Source organism: Leopardus geoffroyi, chromosome B1 (assembly GCF_018350155.1).
Source record: "Leopardus geoffroyi isolate Oge1 chromosome B1, O.geoffroyi_Oge1_pat1.0, whole genome shotgun sequence".
NCBI lineage: Eukaryota > Metazoa > Chordata > Mammalia > Carnivora > Felidae > Leopardus > Leopardus geoffroyi.
The window spans coordinates 126167188-126181881 of NC_059327.1; the positions used below are offsets into that span (position 1 = coordinate 126167188).

The following is a 14694-nucleotide window of genomic DNA, read 5'->3' on the forward strand; positions in this document are numbered from 1 at the left end:
TTAAATTTCTTTCATATTTTCAAAAGTTTTCAAATCAATGCACAATGCTTGGATATTTTTAACTTCGTATTAATAAGTTCAATTTTTTTTAATATTTGGTCTATAAATGGACTTCCTAAAGTAGAAATAATGGATATCTAGTATCTTTTTACATAAAACACAAAACACAATTTTGGAAGCACAGATTTACTACCAAGCAGTATGTCTTCAAATTTTTTTTAAAGGTTACGATTATGATGAGTTTCCTTGAGAGCACAGATAACATTTTTACAGCAAAGGGGAAAAACTGCAGGTACATTTCTTAATAGCCCATTTACCATTTTAAAACTTAGGTAATTTTGCTTCTTTTATGGTTTCATAATTAAAGTTTCTCCTGCCACTTAGAGTAAACACAATTCCAGCCATGGGAGACAAGAATGACCAGTTCAAGTTCAAGGGTTCACTGCACATGAATATCCATAAATGCCCTTGACAGTCTTGGTGGTATAATGAACCTTGCAATTACTCAGCAGGCCATCACCACAATACATGAACATAATGCCTCCAACGTCAAATGACAAAACATTATACATATAAAACCAACCAACTGTTATAGTTCACATAGGGCTTTTGGAAACTAATTAAATTGCAACAGTTCCTCTTAAATCTTTTTCAGTTTGCAGGGAGTTTTGGTTTACTGAGCTATGTTTATGGCAAATAATTAATAGAAAAAGGTGTTGGCATTATATACAATTGGGAGATGCCAATTAGCAAAACCCTCCTTCAAAATGACACCAGTTAATTCCAGCATGAGCCCTCAGAGGGAAATAGCCTTTCTCTTAAACAAATGCTAGTGCCTCATTGTCTTTGGGAATGTCTCCAATCATCCTATATATAACCTCCTGGGGTAAATGCTTCTGGCCCTGCTTTCCTATTGCCTCTGCAGTGAAGAAATGATCTTCATTAAGTTAGTTCATTTGAATAATAGTGGGCTTTCCTTTCCTCTGGTGGCTCTCCAACTGTGGAAAGTTTGTCTCTGCAAGACCATCTCTGACACAGTAAAAAGTACCATGAAGTAAAAAGTAATACACAGATAAAAGATCATTAATTATTAGCACCCCTAATAAAAAGCATAGAACATACTAGACAATATATGTGTATGTGCACATAAAGCAGGCATCTCATTACCAATTTAATTATATGAGCAGTCTGGGAATGAAAGTACAAGACAAAGTGAAAATATGTACATTCTATTTATGGTAATTATTTTAACTCAGGTTTTCCCAATATATAAGCTGATGACCGCTGATGTTAAAGTACACTGGAATAAAGATAAGTAAGTTCATGATGTTTAACTTGGTAAATAGCTACCCTGCGCTAGTTTCATCACAAAGGGTTTATTGTTATTCCAGACATCTTCAGAATAGGCTTGACATGATGGTTCAGCATTTATCATTCAGTTCAAAGGAAATATGAATACTAAAGCAAGCTGGGTTTCCCCCTCAGAATCACATACTGAGGAAAAAGCAGGTAAGATTTGGTCATGAGAAATGGAGAAATTTTGTTTTTGTTTTTTTTTCCCTCCTCTGTTTTTAATCCGGTAACTTCAGATAACTAAATTAGCATTTAGGACTCCAATAAATTAACCCATGAATCAAATGGTATTTCTACTTCTAACTTTATTTTTGATTTTTTAACAAAGCAAAACATAAAAAAGTACGTTAACCGGAAAACAGATTTTTCTGGTCTTAGAAACAAATATTTCTTTTTATGTTTTACAAACAAATCAAGCTGATCTTCTGACCTTAAAAAAGTCCTGCTCTTTTTTTAATTGGCCACAGAAAAAGAAGCAAGAACCTGAACTACTGGAAAACTTTAAGTATTAAGAAAAATCTGACATCCATATTTAAAAAGTACAGACTTTTTTTAGATCTATAACTACGGTACACTGTACTAGATTTTAGACAAATGAGATTCAGAATAATTCTGATAATTACCATTTTTCTTTAAAATAATACAGACATTCTGGGGAAAACTCCTAATGCTATCTAACAGTTATATGAACATTAAAGGGAAATTTTTTCAGGAAAACAAAAAATCCTCATAACAATACTGAGAACATCAGACATAAAATACCTAGAGTAAGAGATGGTGAGAAATCATGCTTAAAGTGGACAGAGTCAGTATGAACAGAAAGTTACTTTGTAACTTGATAAAGGTCCAGTTTCACAACTGTGTTCTGAAGTCCATACTTTTCTGTAATATTAGGATTGTTCCTAATATTATAATTTAGGTCTGAATTTCTGATTAAAATTACAGAATCAAATAGGTCATCTATATGACGAAAATGTTACACAAGATTCATATATTTACCTCCATATAATACATAAAGTTATGTTCTATAAAATGAGCTAAGATATACCATACATAATGACTATACAAGGCACATAAAAATGCAATCATAAATCTGTGCTGGTTATAATAAAACCTAAACAAATATTTAACAATTGTGTCTGCTATCTTAAAACAGGTTATTAAGACTGCTTCAAATTCACAGCACAAATTTGAGCAGTTTCCTTTCTCTTGATAAACCATGGTAAACCAAGATACTAAAAGACCATTCCAGTGAGCTGAGATTTTGATTATAGTTCTACAACAAATATTTAAAAAGTGATTCCTAATGAAGATGGCATTTCTGAACATCACTTTGAAATTTAAAAATCCACTCCGAAATTCATCCCACTTCCTCTCCTCTGATTAAGTGGATTTGAACCCACTGAGGAAGCAACTTCTGGAAACAATTAATATGCATAATGCAGAGCGTATCAGGATACCTCACACTTGCACAAAAATGAATGAATGAATCAATGAAGGAAAGCAACCAAGCCAGTCAGTAAGGCAAGCAATTAACCATTTTTAATCCTTACAAGTAATATTTTCTGTTCCCAAATCATTAAGCCTTTCTTAATTCCTCTCTCTCTCTCGGGTCTCATATCCATTTCATTATATCATGACCTGGAGTACCATATCCAAAATATATCCCAAACAGAACCACTCTCACCACTACCATTGCAAAAACTCTAGACCCAGTTGCCATCACGTATCTTGCAGAAAGCTGTGTAACAGTTTCCTCTTTAACTCATTGATTCCACAATGTCCTGCCACAACTGAGCTCTCCAATCAGCAACCAAAGTGACATCTACGGAGGTGTAAATCACATATTACTTCTCTGCTTAAAACTTCCAGTTATGAACAAAACCATACTCATTACTATGGCTTTCATAATTTGGCCTCTGCCCCTTCTTTGACCTCACTTCCTTATCTTTTTCCCCTTTTTCCAAAATGTGCCCTGAATGCTGGTTTTCTGTCTATCCCTCAAACATACCACTAATTTCCTTTCACAGTCCTTATACCTGTTCCTCTATCTTATTCCCATTATTTAGATTTCAGTTCCATGACTATTCTAAGAAAAGTAACCACCAACTTTTCTAACTCATTTTTTCTTCACATCATTTCTTTCTATCTAATTGGATAATCTTTCTCTACATATTGATGTATTTATTGTCTACCTCCTCTTGAATGTGGATACTTTGAAAGCAGATATCTTGTTATGCTCAGTTGCAATGTCCAAAGCATCTATAACTATGCCTAGAACACATGAGGCACAGTTGACATTTATGGAATGAACAAAGGAAGCTGGATTATCTGTGTTCATACTGTATTCACAGATACAATAAACCCTTGTGTTCTGGAATGGCTTGGACCACAGACTGAGTGACCAGGCAGGCAACCTTCATAGCAGCAGAAACAGTGGGTTACAGAGGAAGGAGGCCGATGGGATACCCCTCTCCCATTACCATGAGGCTTCTTAAGCATTCCCTCACACTGACCTGAGAAAGAGATGGTTGGTAGAATCCTAGGAGTGGGAGAAACCTCAAAAGGCTGAGACATTCACCCAGCAGATAAAATTTTCATCTGAAATGTATAAAATATTTTTAATTGTCAAGATCAATCATCTCTCATCATCAAAAAGAAAAAGAAAGTTTTCTAAAAACAAGATGGATAAGTTGGACCCTGAATAGCCAAAGCAATCTTGAAAAAGAAAACCAAAGCAGGAGGCATCAAAATCCCAGACATCAAGCTATACTACAAAGCTGTAATCATCAAGACAGTATGGTATTGGCACAGGAGCAGACACTCAGGTCAATGGAACAGAATAGAGAACCCAGAAATGGACCCACAAACGTATGGCCAACTAATCTTTGACAAAGCACAAAAGAATATCCAACGGAATAAAGACAGTCTCTTCAACAAGTGGTGCTGGGAAAACTGGACAGCGACATGCAGAAGAATGAACCTGGACCACTTTCTTACACCATAGACAAAAATAAACTCAAAATGGATGAAACACCTCAGTGTAAGACAGGAAGCCATCAATATCCTTGAGGAGAAAGCAGGCAAAAACCTCTTTGATCTTGCCCGCAGCAACTTCTTACTCAACATGTCTCCGGAGGCAAGGGAAACAAAAGCAAAAATGAACTACTGGGACCTCATCAAAATAAAAAGCTTCTGCACAGTGAAGAAAACAATCAGCAAAACTAAAAGGCAACCGACAGAATGGGAGAAGATATTTGCAAATGACATATCAGATAAAGGATTAGTATCCTGAATCTATAAGAACTTATCAAAATCAACCCCCAAAAAACAAATAATCCAGTGAGGAAATGGGCAAAAGACATGAATAGACGATTCTCCAAAGAAGACATCCAGATGGTCAACCGACACATGAAAAAATGCTCAACATCACTCATCATCAGGGAAATACAAATCAAAACCACCATGAGATACCACCTCACACCTGTCAGAATGGCTAACATTAACAACTCAGGCAACAACAGATGTTGGCGAGGATGTAAAGAGAGAGGATCTCTTTGCATTGTTGGTGGGAATGCAAGCTGGTGCAGCCACTCTGGAAAACAGTATGGAGGTTCCCAAAAAAACTGAAAATAGAACTACCTAAGACCCAGCAATTGCACTACTAGGCATTTATCCAAGGGATACAGGTGTGCTGTTTCAAAGAGACACATGCACCCCCATGTAATAAACATAGCAGCACTATCCACAATAGCCAAAGTATGGAAAGAGTCCACATGTCCATCGATGGATGAATGGATAAAGAAGATGTGATACACACACACACACACACACACACACACACACACACACTGGAGTATTACTTGGCAATCAACAAGAATGAAATCTTGCCATTTACAACTACATGGATGGAACTGGAGGGTATTATGCTGAGTGAAATTAGTCAGAGAAAGACAAAAATCATATGACTTCACTCATATGAGGACTTTAAGAGACAAAATAGATGAACATAAGGGAAGGGAAACAAAAATAATATAAAAACAGGGAGGGGGACAAAACAGAAGAGACTCATAAATATGGAGAACAAACTGAGGGTTGCTGGAGAGGTTGTGGGAGGGGGGATGGGCTAAATGGGTAAGGGGCATTAAGGAATCTACTCCTGAAATCATTGTCTCACTATATGCTAACTAATTTGGATGTAAATTTTAAAAAATAAAAAATAAAATTTTAAAAAAGATGGATACGTTGTTACATATCCCTTAATTACACAAAAAATATGCAGTATGCAAATACGGACTCTAAAATATTAGCTACTAAGAATCATTATTATTCAAGTAGCTAAGAGTGTTGGCCCGTGGGCTAAATTATAGACAGTTTCAGCAATTCTGAATTCAACCGTACTATTAATAAGTTGTGTCATTTTGCTGGATTTTAAAATAGAATTTTTAGTATGGTCTGAGGGAAAGTGCCTCAGATTAAGGGTCACAGATCTCCCCACTCCTGCAATTAACCCTGCTTAGCATTGGTTCTTGCCATAAAATGGAAATCCCCTTATGCCACAAAATATTGTCCCACTGAATAAATGACATATCACATGTGAAAAATACTGCACAAAATTAAAGTCCTTACATTAGAACCTGTTGTAAACATACTTCTCATTCATGTGTATAAACATGCATCTATTACAGTACATTTTGTGTGAGAGGTCTGTTTCATTTACGGCATATGTTTCAAAGCCAGGGAACCCGAAAATGTATTACACAAATGCATATAAACACATTTTAAAAGAAGTAAGTGTTGAAGGTTGCCATCACTGCTTCTAGAACTGAAGTTAAGTTCAAGGGTCTCTGACATAAGAGCTGGAAAGAACATATAAATTTAAAACATTTTACCATACTAGAAGTTTTGCTGGCAGTCATATGCTGTATAGGAGAAGGCAGAGGTCTCTAAGGAGAGAGAAGAAAGAGTATGGAGGAAAGTTTTGGGTGTGTGTGTGTGTGTGTGTGTGTGTGTGTGTGTGTGTGTGTATTTAAACGGAAACATGGTAGGTTTCATTTATTTTGAGCCCTATGGGCTTTTCATTGGAAATGGGAAATACTCTCACATTAAGGAGAATGAAGTTAGTGGCAATTTTACTATAAAGATACACTGTGCTCATGGAAGGAAAGAAAGCATTTCAAGTTTTCCTCAATTATAACCTCAGAGTATGACCAGTTAACAGGGTAGTTTCCACTCATATATATATATATATATATATATATATATATATATATATATATATATATATATTTAACCTGAGCTCCAAGACATTATTGGTGATCCAGAACCCAGTCCTTCCTGGAATAAATCAGGTTGTTTTCTTTCCCCTTTCCCTCTATCATACTGAAAACAGACTTTGTATTACATCTTTCCAATTCATTTAAACTAACAGTGGTAGTTGTATGACATATACTATTTTAGTATCGGTTTCATAAAGTCACATTTAGAACTTAATTCTCAAAGTATTTTTATAAACTCAGATTTCAGAAATTGCATTGCTGCCTCAGAAATGGACTACATAGGGGCACGTGCTTATAAACATCACAGAAATAAACATATTTTCCTGTCAGAGAATAGAACATTAAAACTCTGGACTGCGCATATCACGTGATTTTTTAAAGACCAAATAAAAGTTCATCTGGAACTTTAGTACAGTTTTCTTCAATTTCATATTTTGTTTCAAATATTAAACATCTGCCAAAATTCAGAGGAAAAAAAAACCCTTCTCAATGATTATATATGATTGCTACTATTATTCAGAAAAAAGAAAAAAAAAAGTACACTGTAACAGAATCTGACAAATGTCAATTAAGGTAGTTTTTTAATCAATGTGGTTAGAAAACACATCTGTTTTGAAATACTTGCCTACTACTAACAGTGCACAAAAAGACATTTTCTAACAGTCACTACTAAGACTTGCTTCCAAATGGGGAGTTTTCATATTTTCTTTCCAATAAAACAAAGTGGCCCTTTAACAACCATATGGCCCTGTGCTCTAAAAGAAGTTTCATTCAGCATCTATTTTTAGACATAGGTTTCCTTATAAAATATACTGCAGTCACCAAGCTGAATGAGCCCTCATGTTTCTGTGGACAAAGCCTCCTGCCATCCAACAAGTTCCCTACAGCACTGCGGGCCTCAGCGCTGGTCCCATTTCTCCTCTCCCAGGGAATAAGACATTTAAAAAAACTACTAAATTATGTGCCAAACAAGTTACTTTTCATTTCTTGAGAAAGCTATTTTGGGGGAATATATAGGTTAACCGAAATCTTTCTCACTTCTCACATATTTAGTATATATTAATTTTCTGTTGAGCTCTTTAAATACAACATGCTTTGCCAATAATACCTAAGAACAGATCAGCTCAAAATGCAAACATGTCTGTTTCAGCCAATGTTCAAACAGCACTAACAATGTTAATGTTAAATTTCTTAGGTACAGTGGTGAGTTCCGAAACATTTTTACACGCCATCATTTACATGTGCTTTACATATATTACATAAAGTATTATATAACTTTAAATTTTTTACATTGTATATCTTCCCTATGATATAAGGAAGTCAACAAGAACTGATTTAGCAACTTTTGAACAGCAGAACACCAAAAAAGGACACTTGGTATATACTACTCAGCATATATTTAGTTGCATTCTTATCATTAAAGAAAAATAATAATGAGCCAATAAAATTTAAACTGTTTAATTTGGAATCAAGCTCTTGTTTTGATAATAAATAAATGCCTGGTTTAAATCTTTCTCTACTTATCACAGGTTGACAAAAATCACATAGGAATAAAAGAGGAAAAACTTTTCAAATCAGATGAACTGAGGCCTGAATTTAGCTGCTAGGTTAAAATCTTTCTGAAAATTTCTAGGGGTGCCTGGGTGGCTCAGTCAGTTGAGCATGTGACTCTTGGTTTCGGCTCAGGTCTTGATCTCGGGGTTTGCAAGTTTGAGTCCTGCATCGGTCTCCACACTGACAGTGCAAAGCCCACCTGGGATTCTCTCTCTCTCTCTGCCTCTCCCCTCCTTGTGCTCTCTCTCTCTGTGAAGAAGAAGGAGAAGGAGGAGGAGGAGGAGGAGGAAGAAGAAGAAAAAGAAGAGGAGGAGGAGGAGGAGGAGGAGGAGGAGGAGGAGGAGGAAGTCATCTAACAAACAGCTATTCCACACCAAGGAAGTTGCAGGCTTTATAAGCACAGCAGCATGCGATCTGGCATATATCATTCCTGGCCACACTGTATTCCTTTCAGGCCAAGTAAGCACTGCACTTTCTTCTATCTTGAATATATATAGTCAATACTGAGAGAAAAACCTACAACACATGTGTAACTGCTCTTTCCCCTGAGGTTTCAGATTATTTCCCCCATGAGACACTTTTGTTCCCCGTTTCACTGAGCTATAATTGATACGGCATTGTACTAGTTTAAGGTGTACAACATAACAATTCTGATATATGTACATATTGCAAAATGATTACCATGATTTTGTTAACCGTTTAGTTTACTAATCATCGCTCCTCATAGTGAATCACTTACTGCAGGACAAAAATTTGTCATTTGAAAGGGAGAGAACAAAATAAAATTAGGAAGGTGTTATATATTAGTTAATCCCATACAACCCAATACTTACATACCTACATATGATTGTTTCCTTCAATGCGGCATTTCTTCAGGTAATTTCCAGTATCTTCACAATCCACAGATTACAAATCAGTAGTGTTTCATCAGTAGAAAGCATCATTTAGGTAGGGCAGGTTTCTCAATCCCAGCAATATTAATATTTTGGGCCAGATAATTCTTTTTGTGGGGGGCTGTCCTGTGCATTTTAGGATGTTTAACAGCATCCATCATTTTCTCTCATTAAATTCCAGTAGCACCTCCTCCCAGTCCTAAAAATCAAACACGTCTCCAGACATGGATATATGTCCCTGGGTGGGGAGAGGGAAGAAATCTGCCTCTAGGTGGAGAACCACCTATTTAGGTGAAGACCACAGATTTGGATTTTAATTTTAACTGTAAATTTACATTAAGTCAAGATTCTCTGATTAGACACAAAAATATTATATACCAAAACACTGTTATCATTATTAAACTGTAAGTATATAATTAACATCCAAGTTCATAAAAATTTACACTTTGAAATAGTACATGAAATGTTATCAAGGTACCAATAGCGAAATAATGATTTCTGATTTTCCAAAAATATCACCCAATTAAAATGTTTCCCTATACCATTTGAGGAAGATTTATTTTGGTTTTGGTCTGGCCCATAATGGGTAGGAGTAAGTACAGGAAGTTTTATCTGAAAAATGAACATGGACCAAGTCTTATAAATTGGCCCTGGTGCTATTTCCCATCATAGCTCCTGTTTGTTTACATTGGAGTTCATATAAATTGGGTGTTATTTCCTTTCCACTAAGTTTCAAGGTATTAACAGCCAAGGAGGTGTTTTTTGACTTCTTCCTCCCTCCTTTTCTCCCACTTCCCCCAAATAAATAATGCATTGCTTGGAACACAATTTTAAGACTTGTCCCCAAACTTCAAAACTGCTCTGAATTTATTTTTACCTAAACCCATCTTTATACCTGAAAGCAAGAACAGTCTCTTTAAAATGGAAATGAGCAAAATATGCATTTTCTAACAGCTATCCACTCTCCAAGAGAATCATTTATCTGGTCATTTCACAGCTAAAACTTGCAAATTCTTAAGTAAATCAGTTCCATTTATTTTGACTTCCTGCCTCAGCTCTTCCTTCCAGAGAAAACATTACTCTAATATTTTTATCCATTAAGTACTCTTAAAATTAAATGTCCCTATTTAAACAAAATTTCTTACCCTCACTCCAAACACACACACACACACACACACACACACACACACACACACACAATTAAAAGAAGCACAGATTTCTTTAATTTCTCTGGCTAGAGTTATTCCCGTCTAGTTTTTAAAAAGCACACAGCACCTCCATTTAGTGACTGCCACTTGTGTGAATTAACAACTAAAAAGCTAAAACAAGTGTCTTTGTTTGCAATATGTAGTGGCATCTGACAGTTGCAAAACTGTCCTTGACCAGTGAACTTCCAGTGAAAAAAAGCTGTTAAAAGTTCAAGCACCCCAAATGCACATTCATTATAATTAAACAAGAAGATTACATGGACATTGATGACAAGGATTATCAAAATAAAACGGCGCCACCTGCCCCATGCTCTCCCATTAATTAGTAGGGAGTCTGAGGCGCCAATTAACAAGAAGCAGAAAAGGATCAGCACACTTAAAGCTGAACTTAAAGATTAACTCTTCTAGTCCGGGCCCCATTTCTTCACCACACTATGTTAATTTGTCTATGCAAGCCAAAACTGAATCCTAGGCTATTCCTTTTTAGAAAAGAAACAGTATCATTAGGAAGACATTTCAGTTGTATGAAATAATTCCCAAAATAGCTCCCCAAAAAGTTCATACGATTCCAGGAACAAGCGGCCATTCAGTATTTCACAGAGATGCAAAATACTAAATAATCCAGGTAATCCCAGGGACTAAACTGCTTTCACATTATAAATTACAAATCTGCAGTTGTTAATATTAACTGTGGGAAACAACTAGAGTACTGTATGGTTAGCAGTAACTAGCTCCACCCTCTCACCCCTGCTACTAAATAGCACTTTCTAGGCGTGAGACCACAATTTTTTTTTAAGTTAGTAAATGACTTCATTATTGGTTTCACAGGACTATTATTAGTTACTTCTAAATTTGACCATTCACTCCTTTTAAACAATACTTTCCAAAAACAATATAGGTGTTTTTATACAATTCCCAACTTGATCCATAACTTCTCTGTAGACAGTATTATTATTTTTTGAGAGAGAGAGAGCACACATACCCGAGCTGGGGAGGGGCAAAAGGAGACAGGGAGAGAGAGTTGGAGAGAGGGAGCGAGAGAGAGAAAGAGAAAGAGAGAGAGAAAGAGTCTTAAATAGGCTTCCTGCCCAGCGTGGAGCCTGACACAGAGCTCCATCCCATGACCCTGGAATCATGACCTGAGCCGAAATCAAGAGTGGATGCTCAACCTACTAAGCCACTCAGGCACCTCTGTAGACAATATTGTTATTCTAGAAACCAAAAATTATTTTTTGAAAAAGCACTGCAAATGCAAATTATCAACAACACTATAATGCACATGTGATGATATTGTTACATGCACACAAAGTTACTAACATGCATTTTTAGTAACTACTTTATAAGTCATCATTAAATATTCAGGTTTAACTCGCATAATAAAATTCATTCTGCTTAATGTGAATTCATTTTATTAAAAAGATAGTATTTTCTTCAAAATTCAGAAGGGATTTCCCCTCCTAGGCCTTCAATATTCGCTTAACATTTCACAAAAAGTATTTTCCTTTTTGATGTAGACATAAGTATATTTAATCCATAACATTATTAATTGCACATACTGGTGAAAAATACGTAGGAACTTGGCATTAGAGAAGGAATATCCTAAGGCCATTTCGAGATTCAAATTCCCCAATGGCATTACAGAATACATTCTGAAGCATGGGAATAAAAACCTCAAAGAGTTGCTAAGAGAATTAAATTAGATCAAATGTTTAGAAAGACATTTTAAATTTTTTTTTTTCAACGTTTATTTATTTTTGGGACAGAGAGAGACAGAGCATGAATGGGGGAGGTGCAGAGAGAGAGGGAGACACAGAATCGGAAACAGGCTCCAGGCTCCGAGCCATCAGCCCAGAGCCCGACGCGGGGCTCGAACTCACGGACCGCGAGATCGTGACCTGGCTGAAGTCAGACGCTTAACCGACTGCGCCACCCAGGCGCCCCTAGAAAGACATTTTTAACAGCCACAATGAAATACTGATGCTAAGCAGAAACTCATATGTCTGCCCCCAAAAATCCCTCAAAACATAACCTATGTCTATTGACGCTCACAACACCTACCTCTGCGCCGTATTGCTCTCTATTCATTCAGGTCTGGGATGGGGTCTACAAAATTGCATTTTTAAGAAGCACTGCTGGAGATTCTAATATAAGTAATACATGGCCCATACCAGCCTTGCCCTTAGACACGAACAAACAAGGTCCTAGTCTTGAGGTATGCACTTTAAAGGTACCCCCTCCAATCCCTTTTTGGCTGCATGCCTCACCACTACAAGGAATCCAAGGTAACAAAGGACAGGCCTCTCTGGACCTTACCATCCCTCCTTTCACGTGACCATGACCTCAGAACTCTTTTCCCAAAGAACCAGAGTGTGCAATCCTAGGTCCAAAGGATGGCCAAGAGCAATTAGCAAATAGCATATGTGCCTAATTTACAACTTTTAAATAGATTACATATGCTGTGCAGTTGTCTGTACTCTTGCCTTGCCCCTACAAAAGTGAGGGATAGATCTGCAAAACACTCTACAGACACCTTGTTAAAGACTTTCATCTCTCTCTCTTTCCCATGCCCTTCTTGTCTCTCATCCCTACCATTTGTATAAAATTGCATATACACAAAATGCTGAAAGGTATTTACCTCTTCCATGATTTCAAACATACTAGAAAGAAAGGGAAGTGGATAAATGGTGTACTTGTTTAAATATTAGCCAAATTCTGTCCTAATAACAAATGGCAAAAACATGAAAACAAATACCAAGCCACATTTCCATATCTATAAAGTTGAAAAGAGGAAAGAGAAAACCAATATTAAATAACTTTACCGTAATTAGGGAAATAAAAAGAACTATAGCACTCAGACCTGGCTTTAGAGAAGCTTAAAAATAAGCAGGGGACAGAATCTTTTCTTGAAATAATTCCCATGACCTAATAGGACAGAAGGTACACAGTAATTATGTGTTGAATATAGCAACAAATGAAAAAATGAAATGGTAACAACTGTACTGAGACAATACTAATATATTAAGGAATATCACTCTATAGGTAGAGACGCACCTGTTCTAATCTAGAGTTGAGAGAAGTGTCATTAAACATTTTGGTCTCAGCATTCCTTTACATTCTTAAAAAAATATTAAGGACCCGAAAGAACTTTTGTTTATTTTTGTTAACATCTATTTTGTTTTTTATTTACCTTATTAAAATTAAAATGAGGGACACCTGTGATGTTCAGTCAGTTAAGTGTCCGACTCATGATTTCTGCTCAGGTCATGAACTCACTGTGGTGAGATCAAGCCCACATCAGGCTCTGTACTGTGTGTGGAGTCTCCTTAGGATTCTCCCTCTCCTTCCCCCTCTGAGTCTGCCCCTCCCCACCTGAGCACAAGCGTGCTAACTCTCTCAAAAAAAAATTTTAAATGAGATGTATATTCATTTAAAAATAATATTAATAAATCCACTATATGTTACTGTAACACAAAAATAGCTTTCATGAAAATCATGTTTCTTCAAATAAAAATAATTTGGTGGTAAGTATCTAGCTTAAAGGAAAATAAGATTCTCAACTCTGCCTCTGCATTCAATATATTATGATATGTTATTTCGCTTGAAGTATGTGAAGGCATTCCTGTCTCCCACAGATAAAGAGAAAGGAAAAGGGGGAAATACTTTAATAGCCTTTTCAGATAATGTGGATATAAGTCTTCCTTAGTACTACACCAAAACTCAACATGTAGTAGGTTTTTTTAAGAGTGCACCCATGGGCGCACATGGGGGAGGGGCAGAGAGAGAGGGAGGCAAATGATTGGATAAGGGCTCTGGGCTGACAGCAGAGATCCCCATGTGGGGCTTTAACTCACAAAACACAAGATCTTGACTTGAACCAAAGTTGGACACTTAACTGACTGAGCCACGCAGGTGCCCCAACATGTAGTAGTTTCTTAAGTTTCGCTGCAATGTAGAATCTGAACCATAAGAATGAAATATTTGTATTCTGTTACATTAAAATACATTTTACTACCTTTTACTTTGACTAGATCTTTTATCCATATATAATTGTATAAAATCATGCATTAATCATTTGGAAAATATAAATATCAGTTCATGGACCCCCACAGAGTTTGAAATGTTAACACATTTCCTTACGAAATGACAAAAAAAAAAAATCACATCTGCTAATATCCACACCAGTGTCATGAAAAAAGCTTTTAAATAGTTGGATACTCTCAAGGCTCATGGCAGCAATCACAAGGTTTCCAAAATTTAAGTTTTTATTTGAATTTTTACTTAAAAGTTCATATTTTATCAGCAGCTCAAATACTGTCCATTATTGTCCTCAACAGGCTCACTTTCTTTTCAAAAAAATTTTCCACCAAATGTCCAAATCTGAATTGTCATAGTTTGTTGGTCACTCTT

General features: G+C 36.2%; 1 protein-coding gene across 2 annotated transcripts in view; it reads right to left on the bottom strand.

The window, feature by feature from the left end:
• Nucleotides 1-14694, bottom strand: part of BMPR1B (bone morphogenetic protein receptor type 1B) — a 144603-nt gene that overhangs the window by 121145 nt on the left and 8764 nt on the right. For both annotated transcript variants that reach the window (XM_045472458.1, XM_045472413.1), the window contains exon 2: nt 9024-9317. The gene's annotated coding sequence lies outside the window, so the exon portion shown is untranslated. The remainder of the gene's footprint in view (nt 1-9023; nt 9318-14694) is intronic.